The sequence below is a fragment of the Equus caballus genome, chromosome 18 (assembly GCF_041296265.1).
Source record: "Equus caballus isolate H_3958 breed thoroughbred chromosome 18, TB-T2T, whole genome shotgun sequence".
Classification (NCBI taxonomy): Eukaryota; Metazoa; Chordata; class Mammalia; order Perissodactyla; family Equidae; genus Equus; species Equus caballus.
This window is the reverse complement of record NC_091701.1, coordinates 70,294,510-70,314,059: the sequence shown is the minus strand read 5'-3', so window position 1 is coordinate 70,314,059 and position 19,550 is coordinate 70,294,510. Positions and strand designations below refer to the sequence as shown.

At 34.1% G+C, this 19,550-nt stretch overlaps 1 non-coding gene across 1 annotated transcript; it reads left to right on the top strand.

Moving 5' to 3' along the window:
- Positions 1–15,062: 15,062 nt before the first annotated feature.
- LOC111768937 (U6 spliceosomal RNA) lies at positions 15,063–15,165 on the top strand. Its single transcript, XR_002801620.1, has one exon. It is a non-coding gene; the product is annotated as a U6 spliceosomal RNA (small nuclear RNA).
- Positions 15,166–19,550: the final 4,385 nt, after the last annotated feature.

Genomic DNA, 19,550 nt, shown 5'->3' with positions numbered 1-19,550 from the left:
TGTTGTGAGGTGGAGGTCCAAATTCATTTTTTGCATGTGGATAATGCAGTTGTGCCCATACAATCTGTGGAAAAGACTATTCTTTTACTCTTTTTTCCAGTTTTATTGAGAAATAATTGACAAACATCACTGTATAAGTTTAAAATATATAGCATGGTAGTTTTATTTACATATATTGTGAAATGATTATCACAATAGATTTAGTGAACATCCATCATCTCATATAAATACAATAAAAAGAAAAGAAAAAAAATTTTCTTTGTGTTCAGAACTCTTAGGATCTACTCTCTTAACTTTCTTGCATATCACACAGCAGCATTAGCTATGATCATCATGTTGTACATTTCATCCCTAGTACCTATTTATCTTATCACTGGAAGTTTATACCTTTTGATCACTTTTCTCCAATTCCCCTTCCCTCCACCCTCCACCTCTGGAAAACACAAATCTGATCTCTTTTTCTATGAGTTGGTGTTTTTTTGCTTGTTTGTTTATTTGATTGCTCATATAAGTGAGATCATATAGTATTTGTCTTTCTCTGACTTATTTCACTTAGCATAATAGCTTCAAGGTTCATCCATGTTATCACAAATGGTAAGATTTCCTCATTTTTTTATGGCTGAATAATATTTCATTGAATATATGTTCCACCACGTCTTGGTCTATTCATCCATCAATGAACTCTTAGGTTGTTCCCATGGCTCGGCTATTGTAAATAATGCTGTAATAAACATGGGGTGCAGATATCTTTTCAAGTTAGTGTTTTCACTTCCTTTGGATATATTCCCAGAAGCTTTCACACATTTAATTGTCTTGGCACCTCATCAAAAATCAACTCCCCCATGAATATAAAGTTTTATTTCAGGAATCTCAGTTCCATTATTTCAATCTATATATGTATCTTTCTACTATTTTCTCTCTGTCATAATTATTGAAGACTTGCAAAACTTTGTTTTTTTTTTTAAAGATTGGCACCTGAGCTAACAACTGTTGCCAATCTTTTCTTTTTTTTTTTTTTCTGCTTTATCTTCCCAACCCCCGGGTACACAGTTGTATATCTTAGCTGCAGGTCCTTCTAGTTGTGGGATGTGGGACGCTGCCTCAACACGGCCTGAGGAGCGGTGCCATGTCCGTGCCCAGGATCCGAACCCTGGGCCGCCGCAGCGGAGCGCGCGAACTTAACCACTTGGCCACAGAGCCAGCCCCAAAACTTTGTTTTTACGTTTCAAGATTTTTTTGATTACTCTGAGTCCCTTGTATTTCAATATGAATTTTACGATCAGCTTGTCAATTTCTACAAAGAAGCCAGCTGGAATTTTGATAGGGATTGTGTTGAATCTGTAGATCAGTTTGGTGTGTGTTGCCATCTGAACAATATCAAGTCTTCCAATCCATGAATAGGGGATGTCTTCTCATGTATTTGGATTTTTTAAAATTTATTCTGTATTTTTGTTTGTTTTTGGCATAGAACTGTTGTACTTCTTGTGTTAAAGTATACATATTTTATTCTTTTTGATGCTATTATAAATGAAATTGTTTTCTTAATTTCATTTTCCGATTGTTCACTGCTAGTGTATAGAAATACAATTAATTTTTGTATGTCAATCATGTATCCTGCAGACTTGCTGAACTTGTTTGGCTTATAAGTGTTCCTCAAGTCTTCAATATCTTTGGTGATCCTTTGCACAGCTGTTCTATCCATTATTCAATATGGGACATTTAATTTATTTTCGTTTAATAAAATCACTAATATGGTAGGATTTGATATCTGTCATGTTACTGTTTGTTTTCATTATATCTTATGTCTTTGTTCCTCTATTCCTTCAGTACTGCTTCTTTGTGTTAAAAGTATTTTTTCTAATGTACCAATTTAATTCCCTTATTATACTTTGACAGTATTTTGTGAGTTATTTTCTTAGTTGTTACCCTAAGGATTATAACCAGCATTTTCATTTGAAACAATTAGGTTAATATTAATATCAAGCTAATTTCAATAATATACAAAAACTTTATTCTATTATGGCATGTTATGCCATCAATGTCATACAAATTACATATTTACATAAGTCCATCCACAGAGCTTTATAGTCACTTACTTAGACAGTTATCCTTTAAATCATGTTGGAAGAAAAGAGTTACTTAAAATATAAAATACAGAGTTTTTACATTTACCTATGCACTTATTTTATCAATCACTTGATTTCTTCAGGTGGACTTACGTTACCATGTAGAATCTTTTCACTTCAGCCTCAAGAACTTCCTTTAGTATTTCTTGTAGATTAAGTTGGCTAGAGATATATTTTCTTGATTTTTTAATTGTTTTTGTAATCCTGGAATGCCTTAAAGTCTCCATTTTTGAAGGATATTTTTGCTGGATATAGAATTCTTGGTAGACATTCTATGTCTTTCAATTCTTTGTACATGTCATCCTGTTGCCTTCTGTCCTCTGTGATCTCTGCTGCAAATTCAGCTGTTAATCTTACTAAGGAAACTTTGTATATGGTGACTAATTTTTATTGCCACTTTGAAGATTCACTCTTTGCAAATGGCCTGAGGAATGTGAACTCAGAGTGAGGACAAATGGTAACAACAGTGTTTATGAAGGTTTTCATGGAAGCCACAACACTTATCAAATAGTCAGAATGCTCTGTGGATGAGACATTTTGAAGGACTCTCAATCTTTCTGCTCCCTCTAAGAGTTGGAAGACTGCTATTTTTCACAACTACCATGGTTGCAACTTTACCGGTTGTACAAGAGTACCGTGGAGCTGAGGAGAGAGGGATGGGATTATGTCATTACAATGTGACAAATACTGTTGTTCCTTTGGAAGGTCAGCAGTTTTTACTGAATAGACACTGTCTTAATTGCTGCAAGTCTTAGGTTAATTTCCAGAGCTCCTCAATAGTTGACTTTGAAAAAATTTGCCAGTGTTTTTGTTGCTTCTACGGAGGATCAATTTACAGAGATCTTCACTCTACCGTTCCTGAAGTGCTATCTCATGTTAGTCCTTTTTAGTTATGAGTAGTCCTGTATTTTCTTTCAAATTTGTCTTTTTTATTTTGGGTAGATGATGAAATCCTTAAATAAGAAGGAAAATAGTTCACATAGAATCAATGTAGAGCATCAATATTCCAAAGACCTTTTATTCTAGATTTTTGGTTTGCTACCTTATAATGAGAGGCTGAGATGAAAGCCAGACACTATCTTCCACGCTTGTTAATATGCACAGTTACGTAATGAAGTTATAGATTATTCATTTTATGATTATTGTCTCAGTCCTATATGCCCAAAGCTGACAAAAATATAACTAAGTTCTTTCTTATATTCTTTTCTTTCTTGGTTTTCATATTCTCTAAGATGTTGGAGAATGTGGCACTCAATTCCAAAATGACTCTCCATCATTGAAGATAGAATGAAATACAGAGTTATATTGAAAACGTGAAAAAGGAAGTATTCATTTTTTCCGGGGGAGAGAAGAGAAACTATTATAGAAGCAACAGCATGCTGGATTTTAAAGAATGAGAAAGTTTCAGTAAGGAGAAAGTGGAGGGCAAAGACATAACCATAATTATATTTTAGGAAGTGAAGAGCAGGAGACAGTTGTTAAATATTCTGTAAGCAAGATGCTTGTAGTTTATTTTGCAAAATATGATTTAAAGCAAAATACAAACTAGATGAATAGAATAATTTTGAACTTTGCTCAGTATCCAATATTTCAAAACTGTAAACTGGCCAAGCTGGTTTCAGAAAAGAGTCATGCATTTATAGCTTATCAATAACTGACAGTCACCAGTGAAAAAGGACAAACATACCTTTGTTTTTTCTTTAATATCCTAATAGACAATATAATGGAAATAAATGCTCTTATTTTAAAATAAGAACATAAAACTTTGTACCAGTCCTTGCAGATGTGCATTGTGCATGATTTTGAAGTGGCACAGATCAAGCTAATGACTGGAAAATATCTTGGAATGATCAGTTAGATTAGCAGTTCCTAACAATATTCTGAAATCAATAATGCAGCAAAATTGCTGAAGTCCCTTTAGAACCATTTGAATATATTTTATATTTTGTGAAAGAGAAAAGTTCATAAAGTAAAGATACAAATTGCAGTTAATATTTTTGCTCCCTTTTATCCCATGCTAAATTCTCCTGACTCAGATGACATAAATTTGGAAAAAATGTAAAATGTTCATTACATGCACCTGGATTTCAAAGAATATTTACACATTGTAAATGTAATTGCAGGCCACACACCGACTTTGGAAAATAGTTCTCTAGCTTCCTAACTTCTCTCAACTTTTCCTGAAATGTTTTTTATAGGTTGATGTACATGTATTGATAGTACATTTACTATCAATTGGAAAGTTGGAAAGCTATGCGTATTATTTTAATACATAGCGATTTTTTTTTCATTTCTTCATACTAAACATCTATTTTGAAACTTTGCTGTATGTTATATATTTCAGTTCACTGTTGTTGAACTTAAACAAATAGCCAGCTATTTCTCCAGCAAAAATGGGTTTATTCAGGATCAGCAAAAAATTGCAATTCAGGATCTGCAACCATGGTAAGCCACATGCGAGTCCCAGACAGCAAGAGGGGGGAACTCTTTTATAGCAGGGAAGAGGAAGTTGGGGGGGCTATTGTAAACAGAGAGTCTATTGGAAGAACTGAGAGTTGATGTGTAGTGGCTTGTCATTGGCTGAGTTGTGACAGTCTGTCATAGGCTGAGCTTCTTGTGTTAAGGAAAGGAAGTCTTTCTGCTTTCTGTTGGGCTCTGTTATGAACGCAGGGTGTGAGAGCTCCCCTTTTGCCTCCCTGACTCCAATTTAATGATGTTCCTGTTTATTAATTTTCACACCGTCTAAGATGCATTTTAATGAATGTTACAGACACACCCTTGTCTATTAAATCATTTTCTCTTAGAAATTGGTGATGCCTTATAATTTACACACACACAAAGTGGACTCGAGATAGGTTAACAGATGGCCAAATGCTACATATTTACTTGGAAATAAATCTAGTATAATAAACTTAAATAATTTTATTTTTGAAGTCAATCATTTTAGGTTAGGTAATAAATTTTGGCGGTGTGTAGAGAATCATTTGAGATTATCAGCTTATTGATACTTACAGATACTAAATGTGAATTCATATGTCCTTAAAAATGTCGAATTATTGATAAGAACAGAAACCCAAATAAATATTACTTCAGTGGGAAATTTTCTTGTCTTAGAAGGCAACTTTATATATAGAAACTAGATGAACTAATTTTGAGCTTTGCTCAGGAGATATATCTATATCTATTTCTAGAGAGAGAGAGCACTTTATGGTCTTTTCTACACAGCTGATTCAATGAATATAAAAGTATTATTAAATAGTAAATACGAATATATGAATAGACTGAAAAAACTTTTTGATTCTGAAAGTGGGGTTACATTAGTTGAATGATAGCTTAGGGAAAACTGTGAATTATTAAAAACAACAGACTAGGAAGCATTTGAAGTATTCTTTTATATCATCGGTCCTATAAAATATATTTCATTTTCCTTTTGAGTTCTTCTAAATTGAAATAGAAAATGTCATATTTGCCTTTTCTTTGAAAAAGATATATTCTTAGTATATTTATTGGCACTGAAATTTGTATCTGAAGTGAAATCTAATGTATTGAGGTTTTAAGTGAACAGCACTGGAGATGAAATGTGCTTGATGATACGATCTAAAAGGGAATTGAAGAAGATGCTATTGCCAAGCGCTTATTGAAAACTGGAGTTATTGAAGTTTCGTTTTAGAAAGTGGGAACACCAGAGTTTTATTTTTTGTTATTTTTCTTATTATTTTAGTTGTTATAAGTGATATTAACTGAATTATATAATATTATTGAAAAAGCAATAGTTCTGAAAATATTTTTCTGAAGGAAGAAATATAACAGAATTTCAAACAATAATTATTTTAATTAACTCTTTTTATAGTCACGGGACCCCAAAACTGAAAATAATAAAAATATGAAACTTTGTTTTTGTAACCAATGCAATGGATCAAAGGAGAAAAACATAGAGTTATCTAAAGATGTAGAACGGTTTTCAGACCAGCCAGATGTCTTCGCTACCTGAGTGAATGTCCAAATCTATGGAGAGAAAGAACCTCTCACTCAAAAGGGATCTTCATCAGTCAGTGAAGTCCTTGCCCAAGAACATCAACATTTCAGCATTGGAGGCAGTCATATCTCCAGGGTGAGATGGACTCATCAGAACTTACCAGGCTAAGATAGCATGGCCTCATTATACACTCAAATCGTAATTGTGGGGACACTATCTCTGGTACTTGAGGCAATATGTTTTCAGTGCCAATTAATTAGCATCCTACTTTATATGTCTCTCATGAGTTTGGATGTCATGAGTCAGCCCCTGACAATTAGACTCTATGATAGAGATTGCTTCTGATCCCAAATATTCTCAATTCTTGCAAAACATGCTGATGTCCTACACATTTCAGCCATTTAGCTAGCATTTAGGCAGGGCATAAGACAAATGTTTTCCAACTGAACATGAATGGGAGTGAGAGGCGGTACTCCGGCCAAGGCAGCCAAAAGAAGATGTACCTTTTCTACACTCTTTCTCTAGGAGTGCCAGACAAACAACACAAATAATATAAATAGTGAACAATCCTTGCTTAATTTACTTCGACAGATAAACATGGTGAATTCTCTAAGAATTTTTTGTCTGGTATAATTCCAACAGAGATTTATCACAGCTCATCATTTTTCTCCACCACTTACTAGACAAATTGGTTTCTCTCCTCTATCCTTCATGTATCTCTTGGAGATTATTTCTGCAATCCCTTATGAATTTTCCTCTCTCTAAAAAAATCATACTTTAAATTATATAACAATACGAAGACAATTACAAGTTAGATAAAAATTAAATTTTGCCTGCTTATTTAAAATAATGTATACAGCCTTCTAAATATCATTGTCCTTTAAGTCTGTTCTAAGTTTGATGGCTTCAGGTATAGCTATATACACTTCATTTATAGCTATATATTCTTTACATATAGCCACGTATGATTCATGCATAGCTAATCACATCATCTTTTTTAAGTTTTGTTTTATTTTGACCTTAACTCTGGATTTCAGTTCTTTGAATTCAAAAGTCCTTTAGATCTTTATTCTCATTCCCATAGCATATATCCACTTGTTCCAGAAATACATTCTACAAATCAAAGTTTATCTGCTGATCTCATTCTTAATTTCCAACTTTCTCTAAGATAGGAGTATCTTTATATATTTCAGGCACTATTATATAATGAGAAAATGCTAATATACTTCACATGACCTCAGCAATAAATTTTACTACAGTTGTCCATTGGGATCGTCTTGCTTAGGTCAGACTTTGTAAAACTGTCTAAATACTAAAAATGTATGTTCCTTTGAACATGCCCCCCAAATGAATGGAGAATTAGAAAATTAGTTTAATATGCTGAACTAAATATATAGAAATGATTAAATATTCATATAATTGCACAAACACCCCCTACATAAATATATTTGAGTATATGTATGTGTGTGTGTGTATATATATATATATATATATATGCATTTCTGTATCTATCTATTGAGACGACAGACAGATGTGAAAATATAAATATAACTTCAAGTTGATCACTTTCAATTTAATTATTTGAAAGCTAGATTAACTTTCAATCTCTCCTACATAAGAAACTATCTCTGTTCAGGCCCTGCCTAGAGTCTCTTCTTTGCCTCTTTATCACTTATGGTCATCTTTTTGGTGCCAGTGTCATCCACATCAATTTATTCCTAAACTATACACTCTGATAATGGAGCTGCAATATAACAATAGACATTTCTTACTAGATATCTGAAATTCCCCAAAATTCAAACTATAAAGAATGAGCTTTTCTCAATTGTATTTCTTGAAGTAACAGCTAGCATTCATAAATATTTCTGAATACCAATGTCCAGACTTTTTGCTATACAGTAATGGTAATAATAATAATGATAATCCTTGTCCTCAAGATGTGAGAACACAGAATAGGAAGAAATTTACTTCCAAACAATAATTTCTCTAATGAAGAAAGAGATTTATGGAATTTCACTCTTCTGTTGAAACAGGAAAAGGACTGCCAGCAAAGTAAGTTGAATGTCCATCTATCTTACCAATGTGAAAACCAATTAATAGAAATGGCCCTTTGGGTATTTCAGACCTGCTGGCAACCGTGAAATCACCTTTAATGAGGAAAAATGTCGTAAGGTATTTTAAAAAAGAGATATTTTAAATTATTCAACCAATGCTTGTTCAGATTTCACAAGAAGTCTATTTATAATTTGGGTTACTTTTTAGATATACCAGAGAAGGAGAACTCAGTCAAGAAAACAAGAAGAATTCAGTCTCTGTGACCACCATACCCTTATTGGAAATAAATCAATTGAATCCAAGTTATGCAACAACTTGGCGATGGGGAGTCTCATCCTTAGGAATTTAATCCAGGACTATGAATGAGTTTGGGCCAGCATTAGTCAAGTGACCACTCTCTTATGTTCATCTATCTATAGCTAAGACCATGGGGTCATACAAATAGTTAATGCGTCAGCGTTTCTGTAAATAATTACTTTTCCTTGATTTACAACTTGTTACATAAAGATTTTACTAATTATTAGGAAATCACTGGTGCTGTTTTTGATTTGGGATTTAAATGGTAATCATAGTTTATGACAAAACTGATAAAAATGATCAGTGATCTGAAAGTGATATTTCAAGCACTTCGTAGTTGCTCTCCCATGGGATGAGTTAGAAATGACTGAGGTATTGCTTCCAACTGTTGTTTATATTCTCTAAACCTAGGTCAGAGAAGAAGAATCTGTTCTCAGATCAGGAGAAATGCCATTAATAAATATGAACCAAGGAAAAGCAAAATTCAGGGGCCCACTAATGTTTCTGAAGGCTATAGGTTTTTGGAAAATGTTGTGTAAGCAAAATTGTACATCATGTCACCGTTTGAAGCAAACTTTCCCAGGCTGTGTCTATGTTTAAAATATCATTGGCTTCTATTCAACTCATTTTTAGGGCAGGCACTATGATAATTATTACTCACCTCCAGAAATCATTATTTTCATCTACCTTGCAATTCTATCACTTGAAACTGATCTGGGAGGAGCGAAATTCACCAAGTCTGAATTTAATGACTTTGCCTTTGATTCATTTTATTACAGAAACAAGGACTTTATAGACCAAAGAAGACAGAGATCTTGTTACAAGCTGTGGCAAAAACATTCTGAGGGAATGAGTCTGATTGGTCTGACTTGAGTTATGAGTGAGACCATCCTTAAACCTATCACTATCATCAGGAATACTAGGTACTATGATTGTCCAACTTTAATCACATTCCGACTTCTCTGGTGCCAGGGAAGGAATAGACTCTCTCAACTGTCAAAATCTATTAAAATCACATGGTCCTAATAAGATAGGGACAATTGCCCAAAAAAAGACTACAGTGGTTAACATATCATAAGGTGGCCTCCCAAATCCCTACCTCTTGTTGTCACACACTTGTGCAGTCTCCTCCCCTTGAGTATGGACATGGCCAGTGAGTTGCTTCCAAAGAGTACAATATGGCAAAGATGACAGGGTGCACGTGATTACACTCTTAAGATTGCAGTGCCTAGCCTTTGGAGCTTGTCTTTCCTTTGCTAACTTTGAGGAATGGAACAGTCTTGTTGGGAAACCTCACAGCACACAGAACTGTGGGCAGCCTCTAGACATTGAGGGCAGTCTCTGGTTCACAGCAGAAAAAACTAAAGCTCAATCCAAGAAAGTGAATTCCACCAGCAACCTGCGTGAGCTCAGAAGCAGACCTCTCCCCACCATAGCCTCAGAGGAGACTGAAGCCCTGGCTGGCAGCTTGAATGCAAACTTGAGTTCTTAAGCAGAGGACCCAGCTAGGCCACACTGGAGTTCTGAACCATAGATATACTAAATGAGGTAGTAAATGTGTGTTGTTAAATGTGTTACATGTGTGGCAATATTGTTATGCAGTAGACAGCTAATACAAATACTACAGTTTCATGAAAACAATGATTACCACTAAATGCTGTTACAACGATTAACTGATTGTCATTAAAACAAAATTTTCCAATCACAGATCCTAATTTTGGGTTTATGTTTATGAACCTGCTCTCCTCTACCTGGTCTATCTCCTAGGATAGACCCTCTGCACGTGAATTGCAACTCCTGAAGGATTAAACTGCAAGACACTAGTAGTAGGAAATATGCCCTTTGACTCCTCAATGAAGTACTTATTTTCTAGATACTATGTCACTACATGAAACTGTCAGGCTGTGAACATATTAATGACTCTAACCTGCCATGTTTCAATTGCTTCAATTTTACCAGTTTTCCACTATCAATGCAAGATGGAATGAAGAAATCTATGATCAGGGCAATTTCTGCTTCATTATGAAATTTTAGGAGTTGTTAATAATGATGTTTAGCATACAATGTATTTTCTAGCCTTTTAAAATTTTCTTTCCCATAGACCAAAAGAAGAAAATTCTTCCCAGCTCTCCTAAAACATACAGAACCGAGTGTTGAATTAAATAGGCTAAATGTCTTCTTCTGATAAATGAATGCTCACTCACATAGAACTTGTAAATGCTACTTAATCATTTAAAATAGAAATAAAGATTCCTTTCTGGTATCTGATATCTTACTTTAGGCTAACACACTTTAATCTTGACTATAGTCCTGGCATTTGTTATCCACAATCACTTAAAAATAGAAGGATGAACAATTTAACTGTTTATGAACTGAACTATTTAATATATTCATACTTAGAATTGTACTTACAGTACTAGAGGTTAAAACTCTATTATAAGACCTTGTTTTAGAAAAAGAATAAATAAATTTCTTATTGTTATTTAAGACAAAGTAATGTTCAAAGTAAGAATTGTGGGTCTGTTTGACACCCAAGTTATGCAAGATAGGACAGAACTCTACCTCAATGTCCTTAATAAGTCCTTCTTAGACCCAAACAGAGAGAGAGATGTGTGTGTATTTTTTCATTGTTCATTTCATTCTTATTTCTCAATACAAATGGGGTGCTGCTTAAAGAAAACAGTAATTGTTATTTGCAATCTCAATCAATCTTCTAAGGCAGAGGTTGCTATACTCTTTCTGTAAAGGGCAAGATGGTAAATATCTTCAGCTTTGCAGTCCATAAGATCTTTATTGCAACTACTCAACTCTGTCATTGTAGCATGAAAGTAGCCATAAACAATATTTAAATGAATGATCATGACTCTATTCCAATAAAACTTTACTTACAAAATCAGGAGGAGGCCCAGGTTTGACTCTCAGGGCCATAGTTTGCTCTCTGTCATTCTAAGGAAATTCAACAGTGTGTGTTATACTTACTGAAGACTTGTTGTTTATCTGACTGTCCTGATAAACTATGACAGGATAAAATAAGGCTGAGAGCTGGAGATCGAGTAGAGCCAAAAATTAAACTATATATTCAAGTTGTAAGGGATATTTTTTTGGTCCAGGTTGGGAAGAATGCAGGCAGGATAGAAAAAGTTGAGTGGGCTGTGAGCTCTGTGAGAAAAACTTCAGAAGGAAAACCCACCACTACGGCATTGCCTAAGAAGGAAATTTAGGCACCAAAAATCCAAGGTGCCTTTTTAAAGTCATGTGATAATTTTGTGAAATTAGGGCTTGATATAAACTTTCTTCTTGTACTGTCATAAAGATCTGTAGTAGTCTTCATGGTTCACTCAAATTCTGTGAATAGATTATTTTCAAGGATTCTAAGGGTGTTGGACTCTAGGTATCCAGGTAGATGTCTAGCAGAAACTGGAAAAAGAGCTGAAAAATAAAATAATTTTTATTTGGATTTCTGTCATACTTTGCTGTGAGAGGTCTGGACAGGAGGCCTCCATGAGTGGGCAAAGGCTAATGTTCCTCAGAGACAATTAACCTGCTTTTAAAAGCACACACGAAAAGTCACACAGGCTTTATTCTTGTTACCACTATTCCTTCCAAGAGTGACCAATAAAATGCAGCCAAATAAAACTAAGTCATCTTTCTTAAATTTCCACAAGGACTCTCTGGGTGCCTATAAAACTTTATTTTTCTGCTTTATCCTTTCTCGATGGCCTCCCCATAAACTGAGATGTGTGTTAGTCAAATCCAGGCACACTTTACTCTTCTTTGTTTTACTTCAAAATCATGTTACCAAAATATCACACAATCTTGACTGGGTGTTAGCAAGAGAGATTACAGGAAGTTACGTTCTCTGAAATCAAGAGCTAATGGAAGACAATAGATATATTCAAAGAAAACTGTACGTATAATTTCTTTACTCCATACTGTAAACAAAAATGACTTAGAAGAATCAAAAACCTTCATAACACTAGAATAAGTAGTTTTAATAATAACAATAGGTAATTTTAATGTTTGACATTCTGTTTTTTATAGATCAGCCACATGAGTAGTCAGTTGGACTTATTTGAACCTATTTCTCTGGCTCTAATTCAAAATGAGTAAAAAAATGCAAGTTCAAATTCTGACACCTATAGGCCAGGAGACTAAAAACTGAACTATGGAAAGTTAAGGTACAGCCATCATGGGAGATATCTTAAGGCCAGTTGCCCTTCATGTATCTCATTGCTCATCTCTTTTAATACCAAAGTAGATAATATTTTAACTTCTAATTTTCAACTTATCGTCCTTACATAAAACATTGTTATAAGAGTGAAAACTTCAAGACCTTTTTCCCTCCTGTCTTTGGTCATATAATTTAACTTCAGGAATCTTTTAAAACCCTAATCTATTAAAACTATAACCTTCAGAGTCTGTTAATCTGCTCCCTCCACCTACTGGAAGCTGTAATTCTCTTCCATTTCTATGTGCCATTGGAACCACTTCTATAACCTTTTCCTAAGATTCCAAAGACTTTCAATAGCTATCTACAGAAGGAAACTTTACTGTGGTACATCAAATGATAAATGGATCAAAATTCTTAAACCCTCCTGTATCCAGGCCTTTTGTAATGTGACTTATCAAAAAGGGAGAATAGGCTTCTCCATCCTTTGAATTTAGTCTGGTCTTTTGTTTTGCTTTGGCCAATGGGATAGGAGCAAACCTGATGCAATGAGAGGCATAAAAAAAGTGTATGTATATTTCTACTGCTTATCCAGGGCAACCAGCCGTCATCATGAGAACATCTCCAGGCAACTCTGCTGGCAAGATATGAGAGACACATGGAGGAGACAGAGTTGCTTGTGAGAACACTTTCCTAGACTAGACAGCCCCCAGCGAAACCGCTAGCATCAGCAGATAAGATCAAATAAGATAAAATCAGTAGAGTCTATTCCAGATGAGCAGAATTACACAAAAAACCCATAAACTCAGGAAAGGAATAAATTGGGGCTTATATATTACCTGGAAATACTGAATAAAACTTTATAACCCAATGGTTACAGGATATACCTCACATTTTCTAAAGACTAACTCTTTTGAGTTAAAAAGGAGGCAAACATCTTTATCATCTGTTCTGCCTTTGTCATGTGTCAAATTTTATTCATAAGACCTGTTTTTTTAATTTCAAATGGATGATTTTGGGGTATGCGAAGTGATAAACACAGGACACTTGTTAGCATTAAATTTGCTTTCTTTTGTCTTAGTGCTATAACGTTCATATGTAAAGACATCCAGACAAATGATAGTTTGTTCTACTACCACTAGTATAACAATTAATACTTGACTTAAGAAGAAGACAGTAGGAAGAATATGTTAAAATAGCGCAGAAATAGCGTCCCCCCAACAATGTCTTCCAACTCTCTCATCCTTTGCTAAGTAAGAGTCGTCAGCAGCCCCCAGACTTCTACTCTTCCTCTTCATCCCTAATACTTCTCAGCATGGATCTATCTAACAGCCCTAATCAAAGCAACTCCCAAAAACACCCCGCCCTTTGGTTTGCGTTTTGTGCTGCATGTCCAGTAAAAGAAAGCATGTATCTGCAATATTTTGCTCTAATACATACTAAACATTTTCAAAACACTTAGACTCCCTGTGCATTCCTAATAAAAAGGAGATTACACATTTTACCTCTGGAGAAACATAATTAAATCACTCCTCCAATTCTTGATTTCCCTAATCTGTCTACAGGCGTATCTTATTGACACTAGTCATGTCACTCTGCTGGGTTGAAGTGAGAAGAAAATGAAAAATACTTTAAGAAGTGCTTTTAAACTCTAAAAGTTTATACAAATGCTGAAACAACCGCTATAACAATGACAAAATCTCCCTGAAAATCTCTGTAATATTGTACTGTAAATTCTAAGTTAATTAGAGATTATGGTTGTAATAGTTTGAAATAGGTTAAGCCAGGAAGTTATGGAGTTTTTATTGATATTGTGAATAAATTTATGAAAATAAATGAGTAGAGATTCAGTCTGGTAAATTCAGTTAATCTGACTTAACTCGAGTTTCAGTTTCCTTACCCATAACTGTGAGATCAGAAGGGGTCATCTAAAGAATAGAAAAAGACTAGAAGACTGGAAAGCACTTGACAAATGTCAAGTAAATACAATAAAATCACCACCACAGACATAGAAACTATTAGGAACGCAGTCTAGCATGGAACCAGGAGTCAAAGTTTTAAGAATTTATATTGAGTTCTGTCCCCGGGTTACCTTACAACCTGAAAAAAGAATAATTTTCCATCCTCTTCATGTGTCATTATATCCTTTTGCCAAGGTAATGCATCACAGAACACACGGAAACCTTAATATCACTGAAATTCCTTAGAAGAATGACAGACGGTAGGACAGTAGAATATGGTGATCTAAAATGCTATCATTTAAAAACTTAGTACAAGAAAGAGAATAAAAGTAAACCAAAACTTTTGAATGCTTGGCAAGTTCTAAAACTGTTTACAAAATGGTCCAGGATGTATTTAATGAATGGAATTTGCTCCTGTTTTTATTAGTATTTATTGATTGTCCATTCTGTGCAAAGAAATGTGCATGAAAGTTTGCTTCAGCAGCATCTATCCTAAAAAAAAAAATTGGAATGATACAAAGAAGATTAGCATGGCCCCTGAACAAGGATGACACACAAATTCGTGAACCATTCCATATTTAACAAAGAGAAGAATATCGGCAACAGATGTTAGCTCAGGGCCAATCTTCCCCACAAAAAAAAAAAAAAGGAAGAAAGAAATGTGCATGAGATATTTACTTTATAAAATAAAGTTTCAGTACTATAATCAAGCAAAAATAAAAATATTTCAATGAGGGGATTGAAGGAAGATGGTCAACATGTACAAACTTCCAGTTATAAGACAAATAAGATCTAGAGATGTAAATTACAGCATGATGAATCTCATTAACGCTGCTGCCTGATGTATAGGAAAGTTAAGAGAGTAGATCCTAAGGCTTCTCATCATCAGAAGAATTTTTTTCGTTTCTTTTTATTATATCTATATGGGATGATGGATGCTGACTAAACCTATTGTGGCAACCATTTCACAATATGTGTAAATCAAACCATCATGCTGTCCACCTTACACTTACATGGTGATGAATGTCAATTATTTCTCAATAAAACTGTAAAAAAAGTCTTTCATTGAGATACATATGTGTGGACATGGAATTTTATTTATTGTGTTCAGATATGTAAAGGGGAATAAAATATTCTTTCTCTTTCCTGATAATTCAGGACTATCTCTGAAAGAAATGCAGAAGAAAAGAAAAGAAAAACAAATTGCCAGATATAAAAAAAAAGAATCATTTGAGGTAAGCCAATCACGGCAAAACTCATGGTTTCTTCAAAGCTTTCTTCTTCTTAATTTCTAGACTTTTATACGCATTGGGGAAATGCTTTTAAGGTATTCAGATAACATGAAAAAGTAGGGCAGCTGAGTGAAATAACAAGGTATCTGTTCCAATTGAACCCATGTTCTTTGTTTTCTTTTCCACTAAAATTTCAATACTCAATCTTAAATACCAACGTTTGAGTTCTGTAGGTCTGCTTTTTAATTTTTTAGAGTACTCATTAGTCTTTAAGATATTAAGAAGAGTGTTGTGTATTTTCCAGCTTACTCTTTTGAGTTCTTCAGTTTCAGTTGGAAAGCTGACATGCTCAACACTGGTGTCAATTACCTCTTGCAGTAGTCGCACATGAGCATTCAGTGAGTCTGACTTTCTCAAAAATGATCAACTGGCATGTCTAATTCTATTACTTTTTACCATTTATTCAGTTTAAAAAGCTTCCTTGGATTGTCACAGTTTATTTCTAGTCACTACCAGCTGCAAAAACATTTGCTTCTTATGATAATCATGACATGAACTGCTACAGAGATGTGAAATGATGTTGTTTCCTTCTCATTCTGATATCCCATCAACAATTTACAATTTTGAAGCAGCATTAGCACAATATAGTAAGAAACAGCTGCTTAATTTACCTTAATTGTCAGGCAATATCTCATTTTATCTGCATAGCAAGTTCAGCAGATTCTTGAGAGCATATGTTTATTGTATTTCTAGTGCTCATAGCAAACCACACTCTGTGTTTTAGTCTCGCACAACAAAAGTTCCAAAGAAACATCCTTTTCAAGTGAAAACCGCAACCACAGGCTTTCCCCAGCATAGGCTTTTGTCATTCCTTAGATCACACTGTGACAGATGCCTCAGATACAAGCAAGTGGAAACCAGAGACAATCCAGTGGACCCTGCAACACTACTGCTTCCAACGTAGGATCAAGACTTAAACAGCAAGAGAGAAAGCTAACCCGATTGCATTTGTTTCTGTGAATGTGTGTCTGTGACTCTGAGACTCTGTTCTTAGTGAAATGGTGAATTTATTGAACTTCAAAATCCTCTGAAATGACTGACACGTTGAAAAATGTAACAAAGAAAACGCTACAATACATTTCAAAAGCATCATTTTTCTTCCCACCAGATGACATATTTTGTGATGTGAAAGATGGAGAAGATTCATATGGTGGGGTTTCCGGAATGGTCGTGATGCATAATTATTTCATTTAATGTATGATTAAATTTGGTGTAATAACTTTTTATTTAATATATTTTTACCTGTGTTCATCAGTAACAATGTTATATAATTTTCTTTCTTCCTATTGTCCTTGTCAGGTTTGGTACCAGCATCATAAAGTGAATGACATACTAATGGTCCCTCTTTATTGTCTCTGGAAGAATTGCATAAGATTAGAATTATCTGTCCCATGAATAACCCACAAAACACCTGGGATTTTTTGGTGTGCAAATCTTTAAATATCTTTTAAATTAGTTTGATGGCTTCAGGACTGATAATTTTTAATTTGTGCTTAAGTTAGATTTGGTAAGTAATTATTTTTCAAAGAATTTATTCATGTTGTCTAGTTTTCACATATGGCCTAAATTTGTTCATCTCATTGACAGCTTCTATAGTTACGTCATCTTTTTCTTTACATTAGTACTTTGTGTCTGTTTCACTTTTTTTAAGTGTGTGTCAGGAAGATTGCTCACGAGCTACCATCCGTGCTAGTCTTCCTCTACGTTGTATGTCATCAGCATGGCTTGATGACAAGTGCTAGGGCCGTGCCCGGGATCTGAACCTGTGAACACTGGGCCGCCAAAGCAGAGCATGTGAACTTCACCACCACAGCACCAGGCCGGCCCCACTATTTAGCTTTCTAACTTGATCAAATATGCTTTGTTTGTATGTTATATTAATCTTTTCAATTAGTGAATTGATTTTGTTGATCTATCCTATATATATTTTACTATTACATAATATGCGTTTCAATTTTACTATATTATTTTCTTCAATATTATTTCTGTTATTCTATTGTTCATTTTTAGGATTCTAAAATTCTACGTTTGGCTCATTAATTTTCAGTTTTTTCCCTTTGGCAATATGTGCATTCAAGGCTATACATTTCCTTCTAATGCCATTTTACCTGCATTAAGCAAGTTTAGACAAGTGATATTTTTATTGTCATTTAGTTCTAGGCTTTTTTTTTTTTAACCTATAAGTTATTAAAAGTATTTTTTACCAAAGTACGGAGATTTGCATGTTAAGTTCTTTTTTTGTATTTGCATTGTGATTGCTGCATGTACTTTGTATAATATGTGTTATTTGATATTTGTTGTAAATGCTTTACAGTCTGTTACATGCTAAGTTTTAAAATGTTTGTGTGTATCAACTCCAGTTGTTAAGGCTCGCTATATGATAAATGTCCAGTAGGTCAAACTCTTTAAGTCTTTCAGCATCTATAGTATATCTTGATTGCATTATGTATTAATTAAATATTTATTACATATCTAATTTTATAATTAAATAAATTAATTTTAATAGGAAATCTCCCACTAAGAGGGCAGATAGGTCAATTTTGTCTTATAAAGCTGCCAGTTTTTACATACAATTTTAGGCTATTAGCTTTAGAATTACCTAGCTTATGAATTAGTTATTTTATAAATGAAATAAAAGATTTTTATTTCAAAGTCTTAAAGTTTGGTTCATCTAATATTAATGTGGTTACATTAACTATTCTTTGCTATATTTTTGCCAGATTATAAATGGTTGTGTGTATAAATATAGATATAAAAATATTGATTCTTTCATCTTAATTTTCTATGTTTTTGCTTTTTATGCAGCTTACCAGAAAATAGCATTTACTTAGATTTCTTTTTTTGCTTCAGGAAGATTGGCCTTGAGCTAACATCTGTTGCCAATCTTCCTCTTTTTTTTTCTCCCCAAAGCCCCAGTGCATAGTTGTAGATCCTAGCTGTAAGTCCTTCTAGTTCTTCTATGCCACAGCATGGCTTGATGAGTGGTATGTATGTCCAGATCCAAACCACCAAACCTCCAGGCCGCTGAAGCAGAGCAGGAGAACTTAACCACTTGGCCATTTTATTTATTTGAGCCTTCTCTCTTTTTTTCTTAGTGAGTATAGCAAAAGGTTTGTCAATTTTGTTTATCTTCTCAAAGAACCAGCTCTTAGTTTCATTGATCCTTTATACTGTTTTGTTTGGTTTCCATTTTATTTATTTCTGCTCTAATTTTTATTATTCCCCTTCTTCTGCTGACTTTGGGCTTTGTCTGTTCATTTGCTAGTTCTGTTAGGTATAGCTTAAGATTGCTTATTTAAAATTTTTTATGTTTCTTAAGGCGGGCCTGTATTGCTATGAATTTCCCTCTTAGGACTGCTTTTGCTGCATCACATATGAGTTGGTATGGGTTGGTATGGTGTATTTTCATTTTCATTCGTCTCTAGATATTTTTTGATTCCTCCTTTAATTTCTTCATAGATCCATTGGTTGCTTCGTAGCATCATTTTTAGTCTCCACATATTTGTCAATTTCCCAGCTTTTTTTCTTGTACTTGATTTCTAGTTTCATAGCATTATGCTCAGAAAAGATGCTTGAAATGATTTCAATCTTCTTAAGTTTATTAAGGCTTGCCTTGTTTCCCAATATATGGTCTATCTTTGAGAATGTTCCATGTGCACTCAAGAAGAATGTGTA